Source organism: Amblyomma maculatum, chromosome 3, assembly GCF_055883805.1.
Source record: "Amblyomma maculatum isolate TAMU_Amacu chromosome 3, ASM5588380v1, whole genome shotgun sequence".
Classification (NCBI taxonomy): domain Eukaryota; kingdom Metazoa; phylum Arthropoda; class Arachnida; order Ixodida; family Ixodidae; genus Amblyomma; species Amblyomma maculatum.
The window spans coordinates 185,600,176-185,620,679 of record NC_139346.1 but is presented as its reverse complement, the minus strand read 5'-3'; positions in this window follow the sequence as shown (position 1 = coordinate 185,620,679).

Genomic DNA, 20,504 nt, shown 5'->3' with positions numbered 1-20,504 from the left:
TCCCTGTTGCTTATGGAGGCGGATGGGTATACGGTGCACCACCATATCTATCCGTATATACCGCATATACATTTGCACCGTATATACCACCATATCTGTCCGTATATACCGCATATACATTTGCACCGTATATACCACCATATCTATCCGTATATACCGCATATACATTTGCACCGTATATACGGTGTAAATGTGTATGCATGCTGTTAAGTGCGCGTTTGAAGCGCCCTGGTCGCGGGCAGATAACTCTTGAAAAGACTGCCATATGTGTGTGTATTTTCGCTGGCGTTTGTGTGTGTTTGTGGCGAACGCCTCCTCCCTCTGTACTGTCCCAACTTGTGAGGTGGCCTGCGAGCTGGCGCCGCACGGACGACCAGCAGAAGAAGAGCGTCGCTCGCGAAGACATCCGATCTGCCTGCAACCATCCCCGCCGAGCCAGCAAGTCGGCTTCTGAGAATTCGACGGCCGCTGGCGGTCAACATTTGTAACGGGGGTGGAAGGCGTCTTCACCAGCCACAGCCGCGGCGAAACGACGGGGGAAGTGAGGATTCCCCAGTTGCCTGGAGAAGAAGAATTCGAGAGAGAGAACGACTTTGAAGCGTCCAAGCGACGCGGCAAAACAGGAGACTCGTTTTGGGTGCCGTGACGAGAGGTCGCAGCCTGACTGAAGTGAAGTTGTGCTGAAACGTGTATATAGTGTAAATAAATTTTGTATTCTGCAATTAGATTGAATTCCGGTCCAGGTTAATCGGGAGAGGAATGAAAATTTGAAGAAAAGAAAAAGAAGAGAAGAACCTGATATTTAACTCATGCGTTTCTCCTCGTCTCCAGACACGAGAACTGTCTGAGCCTGTCAAATTGGTTTTGGTTTAGTTTGTGGGGTTAAACGTCCCAAAGCGACTCAGGCTATGAGAGACACCATATAGTGGAGGACTCCGAGAATTTCAACTACCTGGGGTTCTTTAACGTGCACTGACCTCGCACAGAACGGGCGCCTTACTTTTCGCCTCCATCGAAAAAGCGGCCGCCGCGGCCGGTATTCGATCCAGCGCATCCTTGGGCACAGTATTCGAACGCCTTAACCACTCCACCACCACGGCTGGGGAGCCTGTCAAATTAGCCGGGGGGGGGGGGGGGGGCTAAAATATCGGTGGCCTTATCCCCGAGTGCGCAGGCACCCAAATGAGCTCTGCATGTCGCAGTAGCTTTGGAGTCGGTTACCCCAACCGGTGCCGAGCGGAGGGCAAGCACGTTTCCGCATACGTATAGTTGCATGCGTACGGCAATTTTATAATGCTTTACACGCATGGTACAGTTGCATTGAAATACCTGCGACTTCTACTGTGGCTTCGTTGGTGGTGCTTGGAAAATAAACGTTTTTCACTCACTCTGCTCGCAGAGAGATCGAAGGGTTCGGAGGTTCGGATGGTGGGAGACGGGGACTGTATCGTCTGTGGCGCTGGCGCATGCATGCTGCGCCGATCTATGGTTGTGCTCAGTATACGATGCAATGTTTTTGGGGTGCTGCAGCACGTTTTCGGAGGGGACGTGTGTTATGGTCAGGGGTGAATGTTTCGAGAAAGGGGCTTGATGAGGAGGTCTTAGTGACGGGACGAGTTACAGCTGCAGCCTTTGCCAGCACGCCAGCCTTCAACGGGGTCGTTCCTTTAGAGCACAGCTCTTAGAGCGCCTGTTCCTATATTGCTTCAGCGCGTTACAGTGAGATGCTTACTGACATGCTAAAGCCTGCGATTCGAAGCAAACGTCGCTGTATAAAGGACGTGTTGGGTTGTTTCACGACAATGCCCTCTGCATAGGCTGCCTACACTACTGAAACGCTCCTGGAACTCAAGTTTTAAGTAATAGCTCATCCTCCGTATAGTCCTTAGTCTCCTGACTTTGACACGTCTGATTACCACTTGTTCCACTCAAAGTAGATGCATTAAAAGGCCATCGATTTACATCACATCAAGAAGTTAGGGACGTGGAGCATGCGTACCTGAGTGCTTATAGCCGAAAGCCTTTCTTTTCTTTTCTTTTTCCGATCAAGAAGCTTGTGCAACGATGGAACAAGTACGCTGAAAAGAAAGGGACAATATTGAAAATTGAAGTTCAGTTTCCTATTTGTATTGCAATAAAATTTACACCTACATTCCGGATAATTTTTTACTTACCCTCGGATAATGTCTAAAATTCTTTACCTCAGCATATTAAAAAACTAAATACCTGGTGAGCTGAGCTCGAACTTCGTATTAGCGAGTATTGTAATCGTCGACCAATTTTTCTCCTCAAATGACGTAATAGCAAAGTGGCACTCGTGACGACGATATACCAATAGTAAACCAGTCAGCAGCCAGCCAATGTCATCTTCAATCCTGACCGTATACACTGCAGACAAGGCACAAAGCGAACTGCTTCGAATAGTCCTTATTGAACAGTCGCGAGGTCCGCAATCATTCCAGAATTGTGAGAACGGAGTAAAAAAAAAAATATTAATACGAAAGGAAACTTAAAAAACTGACACTGAGTAATATACTCGACACAGCGAAATCTAGCGTAGCAACCCTTCTGCGATCTTCAGCGCTATTTCATCTTGCTGGGGAAAGTTGAACCGTGCACTATACACTTCCTCACTCCATTACTCTTTTTATAGGAAATCCGAAACCCTAAAAGGTATAGTACGCCTTCGCGTGTCATGGCACGTCGTTGTCGTCGCCACGTGAGCTAGAAAAACATATACAAAACATGCAGCCGTGCTTCGCGATCTCGATTTGTCGCAGTACAGTGCGCAATACATGCTCTTCGCGTACACAGCTACAGCACTGTACTATCGGAACCAGCCGTGCGTGCAGCCCGAACCGCTCTTATCATCGGCCGGAATCAGCTCAATAGCGGCGATGTCCGTGCGAGGTCCACGATGCGCCAGAGGCTGCGTGCATGCCACTCTTGCGAGGCGAACTATAAGCAGATGGGGGGAGAGAGACAGAGAGATACAAACGAGCCTGTCTGTACGCATAAATCATTCGAGCACCGCCCGCCGCCCACGGGTCCGTTCTGTTTTCGCGATTCGCGCAGATTTCACGTCGTCGTTCTTCCGCAGCCACAGGCACCCACCTTCTTTCCTCCTCTCCACAGCCACCACATCCCGGTTCTTCCTGTAGTAGCGCCCCTCCTTCTCCTAGCACCCAACGGTCGCCATCGCTCGCACCCTCCAACAGAACTGATGCTTCGTACGCATCGAACGTGCTTATTTCTGTTCACAAAAAGAAAACCGACCATACCCAGTGCGCAAACATTATATGCCGTCCTGACTGTACGTGCATGTGCGTAAGATATTTGTGGGGCGCATTTTGTGTGTATGTGTGTTTATGCGGTCGTGTTGTAGTGACGATAAGGTCTCGAGCACGCCAGCCATTTGCATCTGTCCGCGTATATACGATGAAAAACAAGTGACGGCCCCCCTATTCCTAGTGGCTCGAACCAGAGTGCGTGGCTTGAAAGGAAGAAAAGGTAAGGAAAGGCGAGCGATATAAAAATCATGGGCGCACGTACGCATCCCGCGGGTAATCGCCTCGTGGAGGCAGACGCCTCGACGATTAGAGCTGCGGACGAGTCGCTTCCCCACGAGCCGAAGTGTTTGCCGCCGAAACGACGCAACCGATCTGGTCGTGACGACACTGGAGAAAGCACGGGGAAATACGACACCGTAAATTTGCGACAAACTTGGATCGCGGTTCGCTCGCAGGACAGCTTTCCTAATCCGAGAAATATCTCGCTTCCAAACGTTTGTCTTCCTTTTCTCCCTCTCGTATTGAAATAACGGCCTGAACAAACATTGTGAGAAATGTTCGGGGCTCCCTCTTATCTCGACCCGCGCTCTTGCAACCTCCATTCTTCTTCCGTTCGATGTATTGATCGGAACCGATCGTCGCCTCTCCGCTTCACAGCATACTATGCACGGCTACGACGGCATTGACTGTAAAGATTTTGACTTTCCATGCACAGCTTGCTTTTCCAGTCAGCCGGTCTATTCTGCGATTGACTTATACGTGCACATAGGGGCGTCTCTCGTGCTATACAAGCTGCGCGCGCAGCCAAATACCCAGTCCGCGCCGATAGTGAGATATCGGCACAGCCGATCGTCGCCCTGCGTCGCACACGGTGGTAAATTATGCCAGTCAGAGAATCGACGTGTGCTCGTGCCAACGTCACGTCGCCGACTACGAATGGAGTTGTCGCAATGCTCGTTCACCTTTTCGCAGCCTGGAAGGGGGGAGTGGGGAGAGGTGCAGGCTTTCTCGGGGATGGTCGATATATAATATAGTATATGCGTTAGCAGCGAACTCGAGTCGGTGCTCGTCGAGGGTCCTGAGCGGCTCGAGATGGTGGGCCGTGATGAACTCGGTTTGAAGCCTGGCTGCCTGCCTTATCACTGTGTGTGTGCTTGTGCGCGATGGGCCTTGCAAGCTCGCTCTCTCTTTCTTCTTCCCTCGCAGCTCGGTCTGTCATCAGCGTTAGGAGCGCGCAGCGTCCTTATAACCCCCTACGCTCGCGACGCCCCAAATATGCATATACGGGTTTGCGGCGGCGCTAAGCATCATTAGGAGCGGAGATGGCCCAGCCCTGTCATTACGGGGGGACGTCGATTGTGCAGCGGGCAGGGCAGTTTCTGAAATAGGCGCTGCTGGGTGGCGGAAGGAGGGGAGAGGGAATTAAAGAAGAGAGAAAGAGACAGAGAGAGGGGAAAAACGATTGAGGAACAGCGATGCTCTTCTTCTGAGCATGAAAGCTAGGGGAAAATGAAGGAGGAGGGAGGGGGCACATAGGGGCAGAAATAAGGAAAATAAAGCGCCCAGATTTCTCTCTGAGTGGGCACATATGCCCTTCCAGGATTGGAAGAGTTGCTAATGACGTCGTTTCTATAGGCACAAGAGGTGTGTGGTCGCTGAATTTATATGTGCGGCGCTGATAGCCAACGGGCAGGAAGATATAGGGCGCGTACGTCAGCGCAGGAGTGGCATTGTGCACGCCCATTGCTTGTCTCGTGAGATTACGGCGAGAAATGGTCGTCGTTCACGAGAAAGGGGTCGGTTCATGAAGTCAACTTCGGCAACTGAAGCAGTTCGTTCACAGGCATTCCGCTCGAACATTGGGAACATTCAATTTCTTGCTGTACAAGAGAGTTCGATATATCTGGGGCACTGGCAGTAAAGCATTGGAAGTATAGCAGCTGACCGATCAGAAGGTCAGTGCAATGCAAACGAGCCGTGGTGCAGAAAACATTTCTAGATACAGAGGCCAAAATGAGACACGAAACAAATGGAAATAGAAGCCGGAGAAATTTCTGTTCTAATAAAAGCATCAGCAGCAAAAAAAAAAAAAAAAAAAATGATAATTTCCGCATCCACTGTAACTTCCCAATTATCATGGAATGTAACACTTGCATAGACGGCTTTCCTGCGACTTATTCCAAAACTGCAATAAAGAAATGGCATCAGTCATATTCTGTCTCGGGTTGCCTCGTTCTATTCTCTTTATGAGATTTTCTAGTTTCCTTTTTTTTTTTTTATGGCTATAAGATGCGAATGTCAGTCGATGTTTAGTATGCGTTGACTGTTCGTTTTATTTGCGTATGTATGCAGTACTATTTTGTTCATTCCAGGATATGTTTCTTCCAAAATTACTGCTGAAGTTTCAGCATGTTTTTCGATCGCAATTGTCAGTGCCATATTTGGTCTTCCTGCGTGTGTTGATAGACGCGTGATGGTTTGATGAAGCCAGTAATGATCGTGGAGCAACTTGGCAGTGAACCGGAGAACTTTAATATGTTATATACATACAACAGTCAAGAGAAATGTCAAAGAAAACAGAACGCGACGGGCAGCTAGCTAGTTCGACACGATGGCACCCTGCTGAGAAATTCTCTCTCTCAGAACATAAGCACAAAGATACACTATAACTCACTGCATGAAGGTCCGACTATAGAAACTCGCACAGACAATCCAACAAGCACCCGCACTTTCAAAGGAATCTTGCGACCTGCAGTACGCGCTGGAAGTCGTATACCTAGTGAGCCCTGCGAATCTCACAGTCCGTGCTCTATATATACCGCGGGCCTTTTATGTTCACATGCAGCTTTCATGTATTGAATACAAAGGATCAATGACAGCACCTCGCGTTCTTGATCAGTTACGTCGAGGCATCCTTGTGCGCGGTAATCAACGGTTCGCCTGTCCAGATAACTGAACCTAACCATTATTCCGCTTTAGAGCTTTTTTTTTTTTTTTTTTGAAAAACTGCACTGCATGAAATGACACGCCCTGTTAAAGAGTCCTCTCTTCTCCGGTCTATATGCGTCACGTGTGTAAGCGGCATGATGTATTCATATGGATAGTGGGGGGCGCTGCACTAACCTCTTTTCACTTCGAACCGAGTTTGCTCCGCCCGAGCTGATAACGTCCTACATGTATTTTATTGTTCCCGAGAATTGGTTCCCCGTGCAGATAACGGAGCGGGCGACAACGGCTTCGTCAGCTGCAGGCCGCGGGGTGCACGAACGAACGGCGGAGGCGGGTTCACAACATTTGCTCCGGCGGCCGAAGCAAGCTAGTCGAGGGACCCGGCTTTCTACCGCGTAGCGAGGTGTATACAAGCGCCGTTATTTATATTCTTTTAGAGTATAAATCCATTATTTACGCAGCGCGCGCGGGCCTGCAGCTTGGCGCTGTCCCACTTAGAGAAACCCTGGCGCCACGCCACGCCCCGGCGCGGTGAGCGAGCGTGCTAATTAGTGCCAACACGTTCTCGGGACGCGTATCTGCTAGGAAAAGAGATGAACGAAACAGATTGCTCGCACCTATACGACTATGCGACGAAACGAACGGCCTCACGCTCCACGAGAAAGAAACCTGTTCGCGCAAGCCGTGAGAGGGAGACTGCGAGTGGAATCGCGCCTATAATGTTGTGCGTATACGGTACGCAAGCGTATGAGAAAAGTCCTTTGTTTTTTGCGCTCCGCTTGCTTGTATACTATATAGATGCCTGTTAAACACAATGCAAACGACAGTTTTGTACAGTACACGGCAATTTATATCATCGCCTGCATGACTGTCGAACTCCGCGAATATATATACCAGACAAGCTGCTGACGCACTGTCGTCGTGGTAGCTGTCTGTAACTCAGAGCGCGTGTAGACATCGTGTTCTTGTGCGCGGACGTGAATTAAGGTGCGCTGCCATCTAAGATGATATACAGCCCCAGGTCAAGGTTGCGTGCTGCTACTTTTGTAGTTGCTGTTTTGTATATATACAAGACCGACCTGCTTCCGCTGTGTTTCTTTCCAACCCACAGTGATGACCTATATGTTACGACCAAGCATCCGCAATTGCGCGCTCTATTGTTCGCCTGTGGGCATGGATAAGTTTTGTGAATATGTGGTGATGGTCCAATGGCTCTAAGTGAGCCTGTTTCCAGGAATCCTGTTTTGTAAGCATGTTTTGCTTTGTGGACAACCTGCAAATGCCAAATTGACCCTGTCAAGAGAACGTCTGGAAAGACACAAAGAAACGTCCCCCTGAGGGAAATAGCAGGAAGTGCTTTCTTTCTTTTGTTCACCCTTCCAGTCGAGAAGTGCTATCCTCCAGTGATGAATGCCTCCTATCCAAAGGAGACGACAGAGTGACATGTCCGCTGACGTGCAGGACCAGAAAGGAGCATGACTCATACGGCCATTAAGTGATTTCCCGGGAATGCAGGAAAGATTTGCAATTGTCGAAAAGGGACCATGTTGGGAGCCCTATGCGGCGCCACGTGCACTCGGGTTTCTGAGAAGTAAAACCCCTTGTCAGAACCAGCCTGTGGTTTCTTTGCTGAAGAATAGAAATGTACCTCCTCTCCTCGCCGTTCCCAAGCTTTTCCCGCCAACAAGTGATCACGCCCAACGAATGAATGCCGGACCAGTCAGTGCTTCAGACCATCAGTGCAGTGATGTGTTCGATTGGATGCCGATACCTGAGGGGCGTGCCCTGGATTTGGTTGGTCAGCATCTTCAGAGAGGGGCTGGACATAGGGGGTTTTTAAGGACGCTGCAGAGCACGAAATGTCGCTCTGGGCCCTGGGTAAACGGCTCATCCAGTCGCTTCTCGCTATGAACTCTTAACGCTTGCCATTTTGCTGATGTACCCTTCTTTTTCGTGTAAATATTGTAAATAAGTTTTCTCAAAGTGCCATTAAACTTGCTTGTACATATTTTACCAACTTCGAAGATTCAGTCCTTCTTCAACCCGGAGTCTCTGCACGCTACCAAGTGAAGGCCGGGTCGCCATAGCCCCAGCGTCACGACAACTGGTGACCAGCGTTGGGATCTGAATCTACAAGCCACAACATCTGGTGATTGGAGGTGGATCTGAAGCTACAAGCCACAACATCTGGTGATCGGAGGTGGCATCTCAAGCAACAAGCAGGAGCAACAATCGGCCAACAAGAGAGCAGCTCGGAACATCGATCGCATGTGTGGGTGAGTGCTTGGCTTTCTTCTGATGTGGACCAGGTTCTAGAACAGGGTTAGAATTTAGAACTGGTAAAAAGTGTTGAAACGCCTTTAGGTTTGGTAGTTTGCACTGTTGTTTTGGAAGTAGCCGACACTCGGAGCGATCATGGACCTACAAAAGCTGCAGAAACCGGACCTGTTGCTATTGTGTGAGGAATTGGGAATTGATACAAGTGGTTTGGCACGAAAACCCTTGATTATAAAGGCAATCACTGATCTGGGAACCGATGATGAGGAGCTCAGTGAAGCATGGAACCTCGTCGGTCAAAAAAAGGAACAGCTCAGACAGCAGAAAGAGTGGGAAAAAGAGGAAAAGAAGCGTGAAAGAGAAGCAAAAAAGCTGGACCAAGAAATTGAGCTCCGGAAATTAGACTTAGAGTTGAGCAAGAGGTCGGGCAAATGTCCCCAGCTAGCGGTACCTCGTCTCAACAAGGAGGCAGATTTCAAGATGTCAAAGTACATGCAGCCATATGTGATATCAGGGGATATCGGTCTGTATCTGGCTAACTTTGAGCGAACTTGCGAAAAACTGTCCTTCCAGCGAGACACGTGGTCTCAGAGATTATTGACGGTTCTGCCCTGCGAGGCAGCGGAGGTTGTCGCGCGGCTAAGCAAGGAGGACGCGGACAACTACGAGAAGGTCAAAGCTTGCCTTCTGAGAAAGTATAGGCTTAGCGCCGAGGCGTTCAGACAACGTTTTCGGAACGCTACTAAGTCCAGGGACGAGAGTTACCCTGAATTCCTGTACAATTTAAGAGTAAATTTGGGCGAGTGGCTAAAGAGCACAGATTCCTACAGTGATAGGGACGCTGTAGTCGAGCGAATTCTTTTGGAGCAGTTTTATAACTGCCTCCCAGAAAAAGAAAGAAATTGGTTACAGGACCGAGGCGAAATTAAGTCGGCAACTGAAGCTGCCGAACTTATTGAGGAGTATGCTTCGCGCCGACAATTCAGCAACCCAGCTGTGGATAGGCCCCGCAATCCCAAGTTCAGTGTGAAAAACCGTCAGGAAAGGCACTTTGCTAGAGTTGGAAACGAAGAAATGAAGGTTTCTTCAGGCAAATTCCCTAGAAAGGACGGCAGTGAGAAAAGTGGGGAAGTGACCAACGTGCAGAACACAAAGAATAAGCTTGAGGCTAGGAAGCCGCTCACATGCTTTAGGTGTAATGAGCAGGGTCACATTGCCGTCAACTGCCGGAAAGAAAAGATTGCTTTCTCGTATGTCAGGGACTGCGATGAAAATATGCAGCTTTTAGAACCCTACCTGCATGACCTAGTAGTCAACGGGAAGCCTTGCAAGGTACTGCGCGATTCGGCCGCAACGATGGATGTTGTCCATCCGGCGTATGTATCGCCTTCCGACTATACAGGACAGTGTGCATGGATCCGACAGGTAGTTGAGGAACAGAGTGTGTGCTTGCCGATCGCGAACGTGGTCATCGAGGGCCCTTTCGGCGAATTAACAACCGAGGCTGCCGTTTCAGGAAAGCTTCCTAAGTGCTATCCGTATTTGTTCTCCAACAAATCGGACATGCTGCTGCGAAAGAGGGGCATCCTTTTCGGAGACAGAGTTGTGCAAGCCTTAACACGTTCAAAGGCGCGAGAACTAGCTACACTGCTCATTCCAGAAAAATCCACAGCGGAGGAAACGGCAGTTAAAACAGTGGTAAATGCGGAAGATAGCAGGTCAGAAAGCTTTGAGAGCGAGGCATCTCAGATATGTCAACTTGAAAGGGAGCTTGATGAGACGCGGAATGAGGACGCTCTTGAGAGTAACCTCTTGCCGCCAGTGTCTAGTAATCTCACGAGACTTTTAAGTGGAACTCGAGAGGACTTAGCTATGGAGCAAGCCAATGATCCCAAGATACAGGAGATAAGAGAGCGCCACCGCGCCACTAAGACAGCAAAGAACATTTCTTTTGAGATGAGAAAGGGAGTGCTGTATCGCTTATTCAAGGATAAGCGCGGAGTAGAGCGGGACCAATTAGTCGTTCCCCAAAAGTACCGCGGAGACTTACTGCGACTTTCCCATGGCAGCTCGTGGTCATGTCACCTTGGAATAAGGAAAACAAAGCAGAGGCTGTTGCAAGAATACTATTGGCCTGGATGTTTTAAGGACACGGAAAATTTTGTACGGTCATGCGACACGTGCCAGCGGGTTGGAAAGGCGCAAGATAAGTGGAAAGCTCCGATGGTGTTAGTACCAATCATTACCGAGCCGTTTCACCGGTTAGTAATAGATGTAGTTGGGCCACTTCCTGTGACAGAGTCAGGGTACCGTTATATCCTCACTATGTTATGCCCAGCCACAAAGTTTCCAGAGGCTGTTCCGCTGCGCGAGGTGACGTCCGAGAGTGTAGTGGATTCGCTGCTGTCAGTGTTTGCACGAGTTGGATTCCCTTCCGAGGTCCAAAGTGATCAGGGTAGCGTTTTCACGAGTGTCCTCACCACCTCATTTCTCGAGCGATGCGGCATTAAGGTAGTGCATAGCTCGATCCATCATCCGCAGAGCAACAGCGTAGAAAGATGGCACTCTGTTCTCAAACGAGTCCTGAGGGGACTGTGCTATGAAAACAAGCGCGAATGGGATACCTGCCTGCCTGCAGCTCTTTTCGCTTTGCGGTCAGTGCCGCACGAATCCACTGGATTTAGCCCAGCCGAGTTGGTGTACGGAAGGTCACTGCGCTCACCTTTGCGAATGGTGCGCGAAGCCTGGGAGGGGCGCGGAGAAGACCCAACAGTAGTAGAATTCATTCTGAACCTCTTGAATCGCTTACATAACACTAAGGAACTCGTTGAGGCCAGCATGAAGTCAGCCCAGGCTCGTTCCAAGGTGTACTATGATAAGACAGCCCGTCAAAGGACGTTTTGTATCGGGGACCAGGTGATGTTGCTGAGAAGTTCAAGGCAGAATAGGCTCGAAGTACAGTGGGAAGGACCGGCTGAAGTCGTTGCAAAGCTTTCTAACACTAACTACACAGTGAAAATTCCCGGTAGGCGTAAAGAAGTGCGCATTTATCATTGCAATCTTATGAAGCCTTATGTGCAGAGGGAAGCCGTGGTAAATCTAACGTTAAACCTTCCCGAGGAGATGGGGGACAACTTGATTTGCCTCAGCGGAAAAGGAAGCAACGCTCAGGAGCTTCTCAAAAAGACGGAGCAGAGAGGAGAACTAAAGAAACCCCAGCTGTCCGATCTGGGCGAGATAATAACAGAGTTTGAGGCCTGCTTCGTGGACAGGCCAGGCAGAACTGATTTGACTGAGCACGATATTGAGCTGACTTCAGACGTGCCAGTGCGATCAAGGTGCTACCGATTTTCTCCAAGGCAAAGAGAAATTCTGGATAGGGAAGTAACTCGCATGCTGGAATTGGGAGTAATAAAACCCTCGGAAAGCGATTATGCTTCGCCTATGATCTTAGTAGAAGCTCCAGGTAAAGACCCTAGGCCTGTGGTAGACTACCGAAAGCTAAATTCTCTCACCAGGGATCAAGTGTATCCTATTCCGAATATTGAGGAGAGAGTAGAACAGGTCAGTAGAGCGGCATATGTGACTACGCTGGACCTTACTCGAGGATACTGGCAAGTACCGCTCACTGAACGCGCCAGCAGATACGCGGCTTTCGTCACTCCGACGGGCAGCTACCAGCCAACAATGATGAGTTTCGGGCTCAAAAATGCTCCATTTTGTTTTTCCCGACTCATGGATAGGGTTTTAAAGGGGTGTGAAACATTCGCGGTGCCTTATTTAGACGACATTGCGGTTTTTTCCGACTCATGGGCGGACCATATGGTACATCTAAGAGCTGTACTGAGCCTTTTGCGTCAAGCTGGACTAACCGTAAAGGCCGAGAAATGTTGCCTGGCAAGGGCGACCGTGGACTACTTGGGTCACAATGTAGGTCAAGGTTTCAGGAAACCCAGCGAGATTAAGATTTCTGCGGTAGCAGACTACCCGCGGCCGAGCACGAAGACGGAAATTCGAGCATTCCTGGGTCTGACTGGGTACTACAATCACTACATCCCTAACTATTCAGCTTTGGCTAGCCCTCTGACCGACGCTCTCCGCAAGACAGAACCGACAAATGTAGTCTGGGACGAACAAAAGGAAGCCTCCTTCGTAAACCTGAAGGCTGTGCTGATTAGCCGTCCGGTATTGCGAGCTCCAGACTATGACCGAGAATTCACGGTCCAGTGTGATGCCAGTGATCGAGGGCTAGGTGCTGTTCTCTGCCAGAGAGATGACGACGGTAATGAGCACCCCGTGCTCTACTTGAGCAGAAAACTGAGTTCTAGAGAGAGGGCTTATTGCGCGTCAGAGAAAGAGTGCGCTTGCATTGTATGGGCCATTCAAAAATTGCAGTGCTATCTTGGAGGGGCCAAATTCACCGTAGAGACGGACCATTGTCCCCTGGCTTGGCTGCAAACTGCGACATCGAAGAACAGTCGCCTTCTTAGGTGGAGCTTGATTTTACAGCAGTACAATTTTGAAATAAGATACAAAAAGGGGAAGTTAAATGGGAATGCGGACGCGCTTAGCCGGTCTTTCTAAGCGGTCCGAGATGTTCCTCACCATGTATCCAAATTGATAATCAGGTTGTTTTTTTTTTTTCGTGCGCTTGTATATGTGTGACTATGTAAAGCAGCACGTTTGGTTTTCTAGGAATACGTGGGTCCTGAACGTCTTGAGAGTGGGCTTTTCTCGAACAACAATGGCAGTTTTCTTTTGACCTGGTCTCTTCAGACGGGAGCCGAGTGCTTGCTTCGACATGTGGTTGAGTTTCAGACAGCTCGATCAATTTGGCCTACAACAATCAAGACAACGCGACAAGCAACAGCGAGCTTCAAGCGTTCACGTGCAGGCCATTAAGTCGTCTCTTCATGCAGCAGCTGGGACTGCTGCCCTCCGAGACTCTTCTGGCGGGGGAGGAGGCTGTTACGACCAAGCATCCGCAATTGCGCGCTCTATTGTTCGCCTGTGGGCATGGATAAGTTTTGTGAATATGTGGTGATGGTCCAATGGCTCTAAGTGAGCCTGTTTCCAGGAATCCTGTTTTGTAAGCATGTTTTGCTTTGTGGACAACCTGCAAATGCCAAATTGACCCTGTCAAGAGAACGTCTGGAAAAACACAAAGAAACGTCCCCCTGAGGGAAATAGCAGGAAGTGCTTTCTTTCTTTTGTTCACCCTTCCAGTCGAGAAGTGCTATCCTCCAGTGATGAATGCCTCCTATCCAAAGGAGACGACAGAGTGACATGTCCGCTGACGTGCAGGACCAGAAAGGAGCATGACTCATACGGCCATTAAGTGATTTCCCGGGAATGCAGGAAAGATTTGCAATTGTCGAAAAGGGACCATGTTGGGAGCCCTATGCGGCGCCACGTGCACTCGGGTTTCTGAGAAGTAAAACCCCTTGTCAGAACCAGCCTGTGGTTTCTTTGCTGAAGAATAGAAATGTACCTCCTCTCCTCGCCGTTCCCAAGCTTTTCCCGCCAACAAGTGATCACGCCCAACGAATGAATGCCGGACCAGTCAGTGCTTCAGACCATCAGTGCAGTGATGTGTTCGATTGGATGCCGATACCTGAGGGGCGTGCCCTGGATTTGGTTGGTCAGCATCTTCAGAGAGGGGCTGGACATAGGGGGTTTTTAAGGACGCTGCAGAGCACGAAATGTCGCTCTGGGCCCTGGGTAAACGGCTCATCCAGTCGCTTCTCGCTATGAACTCTTAACGCTTGCCATTTTGCTGATGTACCCTTCTTTTTCGTGTAAATATTGTAAATAAGTTTTCTCAAAGTGCCATTAAACTTGCTTGTACATATTTTACCAACTTCGAAGATTCAGTCCTTCTTCAACCCGGAGTCTCTGCACGCTACCAAGTGAAGGCCGGGTCGCCATAGCCCCAGCGTCACGACACTATACTAAGCGTTGAAGGCACGCTTCACCACCTTGACCACGTCGGTTGCGCGACGCCGGAGTTTGTTCCCAGCACAACAACTCATCCGCTCCCAGGTCCCCCTGTCTGACCTTCCCCTCCAACTCGCTTGTTTTCTCGGTGCCTCCACTGCGTTTCAAGACGCCCCCTTCTGTACAGACCGTGATGCTGATGCCGTCGAGGTTCGGGCAATGTCGAGATACGGCGCGCAGAAAGAGAGAGAGAGCAGCTAACTGGCCTTCTCGCTGCCTCCGGCAGCAGCAGCAACGCAAGTTGCTCTCGTGCGCGCTGCCCCCTCTTCTAGCTCTCCCTTCACCCGGTCCTCCGCTGGATGATCTCTTTTAATAAGGGCAGCACGCCTGGGGCCCATGTTTGCTTAAGGCTGACAGCTCGGGTCCCGCCCCCTCGGCGTGCCCCGGCCGCGCCCACCACCGGCGATAACCCGCGTAACCCCCATTCCCTCTCATCCGTACCCTCGCAAGCTACTTACCCTCCTCCACCTCGCCACCCTCCTTTTCTCAGCCCGGTCTATGCTGCGAACATGGAGGGGTTCTTATCTGACACACACACACACACACACACACACACACACACACACACACACACACACACACACACACACACACACACACACACACACACACACACACACACACACACACACACACACACACACACACACACACACACACACACACACACACACACACGCGCGCGCGCGAACGCACGCACGTACAGATGCGTGAATGCTTGCCAGTTCCTCTCTCCTCCTCTTTCACACAATACAGCTTCAAGCTCTTTCTCATCCTCTCTGCACGTGAAAAACCAACGGGCGCCTTCGAGCGCGTCACGGCGTCGATGATGACTGAACGACCGTGTCCGCACTGGCACCGGCTAGGTGAGCGAAATGCAGGAAAAAGAAAGTGGAGGTTGGCGCCAGCGCGGCGCGGACAGCGGGGGAGCGCAACGGCGTTGCAGGGGTGCACTACAAGGCTCCGAAGATGACGGTAGACGAGACAGTGAGAGCGGAAAAAACAAAGCCCATTTGGAGTGGGCAAAGAAAATACATGCCAAGAACTGCCTGAGCGCCACAACACTGTGTGAGGTGAATTCTCGCCATTTCGAGATACAGCATCGTCAAGATAGAAGTATGGTTCGTGCACTAGTGAATTAAATTGAGAGCGTAAATAAAAAAAAAAAAAAAAGAGGATGTTTAAGCTTCGTTTTTATGGCTTCAACGGGATAGCGTTCTGGGGCCCCTTTCGCATCGCCTTCTCATGCTCAATTCAGCATCACAAAGCGTCCGTTTCGTTATTTCTTCCCGCTTAAAGTCTGCAGTGTGTTTCTTCTCCGCTTTCCTTAAACACCGTGCATTGAAGATGATGGATGGATATATAAAGATTTGAATTGGGCGGCGGCTCGAGCCAGCTGTTGCGATCGAAGGAATTTTCCAGTGAAGGCCACATTGCAGGTAAGCAGAACGGCAATGTTCTTTGTTACTCGCTTAACTATTACTTCCTTAATTAGTTTCTTTCTAATGACGCACCTAAACATTAGCTGACAGTCATGAGGCAATGCATACATTAGTCCCACCTTTATTCGGAGGAAAGCAATGCTGCTCTGTGGCGGAGCTAGTGCAAGTCTACTTAGGGAAGTGCTTGGGACTTTGGCACGGGGAATATCCCCGGACCCCAGCTATCTTCGCCAATGTAACGTGGACAACAATTTCACCTGAGTACTTAGCTGTCTCTCGAATTTTACGCCGACAATAAGCCTCACTGGCGAAGTAAGGCTGCAGAATCAAGAGAAAAAACAACGGGATTTGATGGATTGAACCTCTCGATGTTTGAACGTGCCACAGTTTGCAATCTTTTCGTGGTCAGCAAGCTGTGGTAAAGTGCTATACACTGTACCCGTCTAAATGTGCAAAGGTTGCTTAGAGTGTTTGCAGTGTTTGTGTAGAATTCCTATTGGGAAAGGACCAGTCGAAAAAAACCTATTTCGGACAGTACGCGCTGGAAGTCTTAGTTTATGTCATTTATTTGTGCGACAGTTAGTTAGCCGTTTTATTTTCTTTACGAATGCTAAGGATCCCTTTTTACGCGTGCTGTTATTTAGTTCAGACTGGGCAGTGTTCTGCCGGAAGTTGTCGTTACATCACACTGTAATAAATGAGCTATCCGGGAGTATTTGAAAGAAGTTGTTCAAGCTTGTCATTTTTTTAATATAGATGGTTTTCTTCGGATCATCTCAGTCATGTGATCACGGAAAAACCTTAGCAAAGATATATGTAACTCACTGTTCCCTCCTCCATTGTATCGGACCATGTACAGTGGAGGCCCGAGTCAAGATATCCTTAAAAGAGTTTAAAAAATGTTCATTACTCCTGCAGCCAAAACTTTCTCTTTTTCGACTATGCATGGCGGGACTTTGCCGGTTAAAACACGGGTGCAAGATAAAGGAATTTTTGTCCCATATGGAGTCCGCGCTGTTTGTTATGTACAAAGGTTGAAACCATAGAGAATGTTTTCTTGGACTGCCGGGACGCAGTTTTCTTCTGGGGCGTCCGCCAAAGGACTCTTAAAAATGATTTTCCGCTTCCTTCGCGGAATTAGGTATCTCCGGACTGAAAACGAGGACGGTATGCCATGTACTCTTATAATGGCATTGGGCCTGCGCAGTATAGGAGAAGCAGGATGGCAGTGCGCCATGCAGATCTTGATGCGCGGCCAGGTAGAGAATACTTTAAGGAAAGAAATCATGAAAAGAATTTTAACCCATGGTACATCAGTCAATATGGCTGACGATTCCTGTGTAAACTGTATATTTTTAGTGCAATAAAAAAAAAAAAGACCTGTGGCGGAGTGGTTGCGTGCTCGCCTCACACTGAGAAGGAACCGTTCGGCAAAACTTTTATTGTTTCTTTCCTTTTTCTTCTGATTTGCACCTTGTAACCACAACGCCGACATCGGCTTTTCTGCTACACTGCTTTTCTGCCCTTGACGCTATCTGCGACACTCGGTAATGCAAAGCTCAGGCGCAATTGTCATTTTACTTTAGTTTTGCAATAGACGATGGAAAAGAGCGACGTTTTTATATAAGGAGCTTCCACGAAAGCGATGCATGCTTGCTGGGTAATAAGTTGTCGTTGGCAGGGCAGACGATAGCACGGCACTGCCACAATGCCTCGTCTACATGGTCGCGTAATGCTCGAAGACAATGCTGGCGCGATCGGACAGGCCGACTGCTTGTTCTTCGCGATTCCAAAAATATGCCTGCACGAGTGCGAGGAGGTAAATGACCCCTCTAGCGACGCCGACGCGAATGGATCGCACGGCCCAACAGACGCGAGATCAAGGCCAATCCGGGCAAGCATCAAACTAGTCGCCAGAACTAAAAATCATGAATGCTGGAGATGTCGACGGGCGGCCACAGCTATAGATCCAGACGCATAGTGCAGTCAGTCGTCCGCGCACGTATACCTTGAACTGGTCCGCGTCACACTGTTTTGCATCAAGTTCTTCACAGCGCACCCGATTTTTCGGGCACAGCGCCTACGCATGCGTTACTCAGGAATCTGCCGACATCTAGCACGCACGTAAGGGCAGCGCACGAATAGCCGCGTGTATTTGCTCAATGAACCATCAAAAACGACAAGGCACTCGGTCAATTCAGCCTGGCCGGCTGAGCTGCCCGCCGTCTGCTGTCAACAATATAGCGGATTACCCAGCATGCATCGCTTCATGCAAGCTCCCTATAAGTTCCGTTTGAGGCTGCACTATATTGTACCCCTATAACCGTCCTTCAACTGGCACTCACTCCTTTCCCAGTTTTTGATAGCTATATGAACATGGAGGAAGTTATGAAGGACTCGGGAGGCGCGATTTGTGGCCTCGCACTCCGCCGCCATGTTTCGTCGACAGCGCATCGAGCGGCTGATGGGTGATATCATATATGGGTTCGTTTGTATTCTGCGCAAACATATTTCACCGCAGATAATTTGCGCAATCCTTCAGCTCCTCCTTGAAAGGCATGATGGGAACGAGTTAACGGCATGACTACTGCTGCGGCTCCCCTTTCCGATTTACGGTTCCCGTTCGAGCACTTTGCTATTCGCCCCATTTCGCTACTCCCTTAATTTACATTGTTCTTATCTAACACATGCTGATTGGTATATACAGCCGTAAACTGCCCCATTATGTGAAAGAGCACCAGACATAGATATAAACCCATTAATAAAGCCTTATACGAACGGGCTTATACTTACACAAGTTGTATAGGAAGGGTCGCGATGGTTTCAATTCTCATTTCACCCTTCCTGTCTCTAAGGAGAGTCTCGAAGTTCCATGTCACGTGGGCTCGTGACGTTAGACAACCAGCCGAGCCGACCAAATTTCAGTGCCCAGCCATCGTCTCCATCCGCCTTTCCAGCAGCCCGCGCTCTTTCGCTCACACTTTCTGCAGCACGGGGCTTTTAAATGTGACAAAAATATGTAACAAAAAACACCGGTGAAGCCCCGAGTTAACTGGCACAATGTATAATCTATTACTCATACATGGCCGGAGAGCGCTAAAAAGACGAACAAAATTTCCATACTTCCATCAGCATCCAGCTGCGACCTAGGCCTGTATTCCGAGCTTGCGTTGTTATCGAAGTGTCGCTATCTCACGTGACCTCGAGTCACCTGATTGGTCGAAACACCAGAACATGCTGCCACCTCTTCCGCTTCCACACTGTAAAAAAAATTTCGCCGATTTACGTAGAAACATGGAGGTAATTTATTGCCGAGCTGTTTCCGTATTTCATATAACGGACGTTCCTAATATAACGTAAAACCGTAAAACGGACTCTGTTAATTGGTTACAGAATCTCTGTTTCCTGATTACAGCATAATGTTTATTTCTGCATTATAAGGTTTCCGTTTTCTAAATACAGCATTGAGTTCATTTCTGCTTTACAGGATTTCTGTTTTCTCAATACAGCATCAAGTCTATATTTCCATTATAGGGTTTCTGTTTTCTGAATACAGCATTGAGTATATTTCTGCTTTACAGAATTTCTGTTTTCTGAATACAGCATCAAGTCCATTTTTGCATTATAGGATTTCTGTTTTCTGAATACAGCATTTAGTTCATTTCTGCTTTACAGAATTTATGCCTTCTGAATACAGCATCAAGTCCATTTCTGCATGACCGAATTTTCCTTTTTCTAATTACGTTAAGCAACCTGTTACACAGACCTTCTTTTGCAATTATGAAGCTGTCTGCTTTCTGAGTCACGCGCACAATCAACAAAAAATGAAATCTGTTCTTTTACCGACAGTACAGCATCGGCTGGCACAGTTTGTACCAGCCGATGGGATGCATAGTGGCAACACCCGGTTCCGGCGTTTCGACCAATCAGATGCCTCGAGGTCACGTGAGATAGCGACACTTCGATAACGACGCAAATTCGGAATACGGTCCCTATAGCTTCTGCTTATGAACAGGTTGGGATGTCATGGTGTTCTCCTGTGCAGGAAAGTCGACTTCAAGATAGCTTCAACGGATCAAATAGCCTGTTTGTAAAAAACAAAAAATAAATGAATATTGCCTGGCTTGCTCCGTGGCTCGAACTGTATTGCACTATATTTCCACGCGCATGTATATATGAGGTTTCTCTGAGAAGTTGTCGTAATTTAGCGAAAACGAGTTTCACCGCGCAGTCCATGAATGATGTCGTAAAGCTGATTCCTCTTGAAGGGAAGCAATGAAAAAGCTGACGTTCAGGTTCATTTTTAATCACTCTCGGCGTCTTGACATCCTCGTAGCACATTGCACATGCTTTGTTATATGAAGGCATTGTTTGCATCATGGCGCAGGAGCTACAACATGATCGGCCGTCACCTCTTCGTCGAGCTGCGCTACAGCGCGTCAGAAGTCTGTCCGCACACCATGAAGCTTTTGAAAACATTTACACTCAACTTGCAGAAGGACAAGGAGCGGGAACTTGACGTACACTTTTCGCAAAGGCCTCAGCCTCG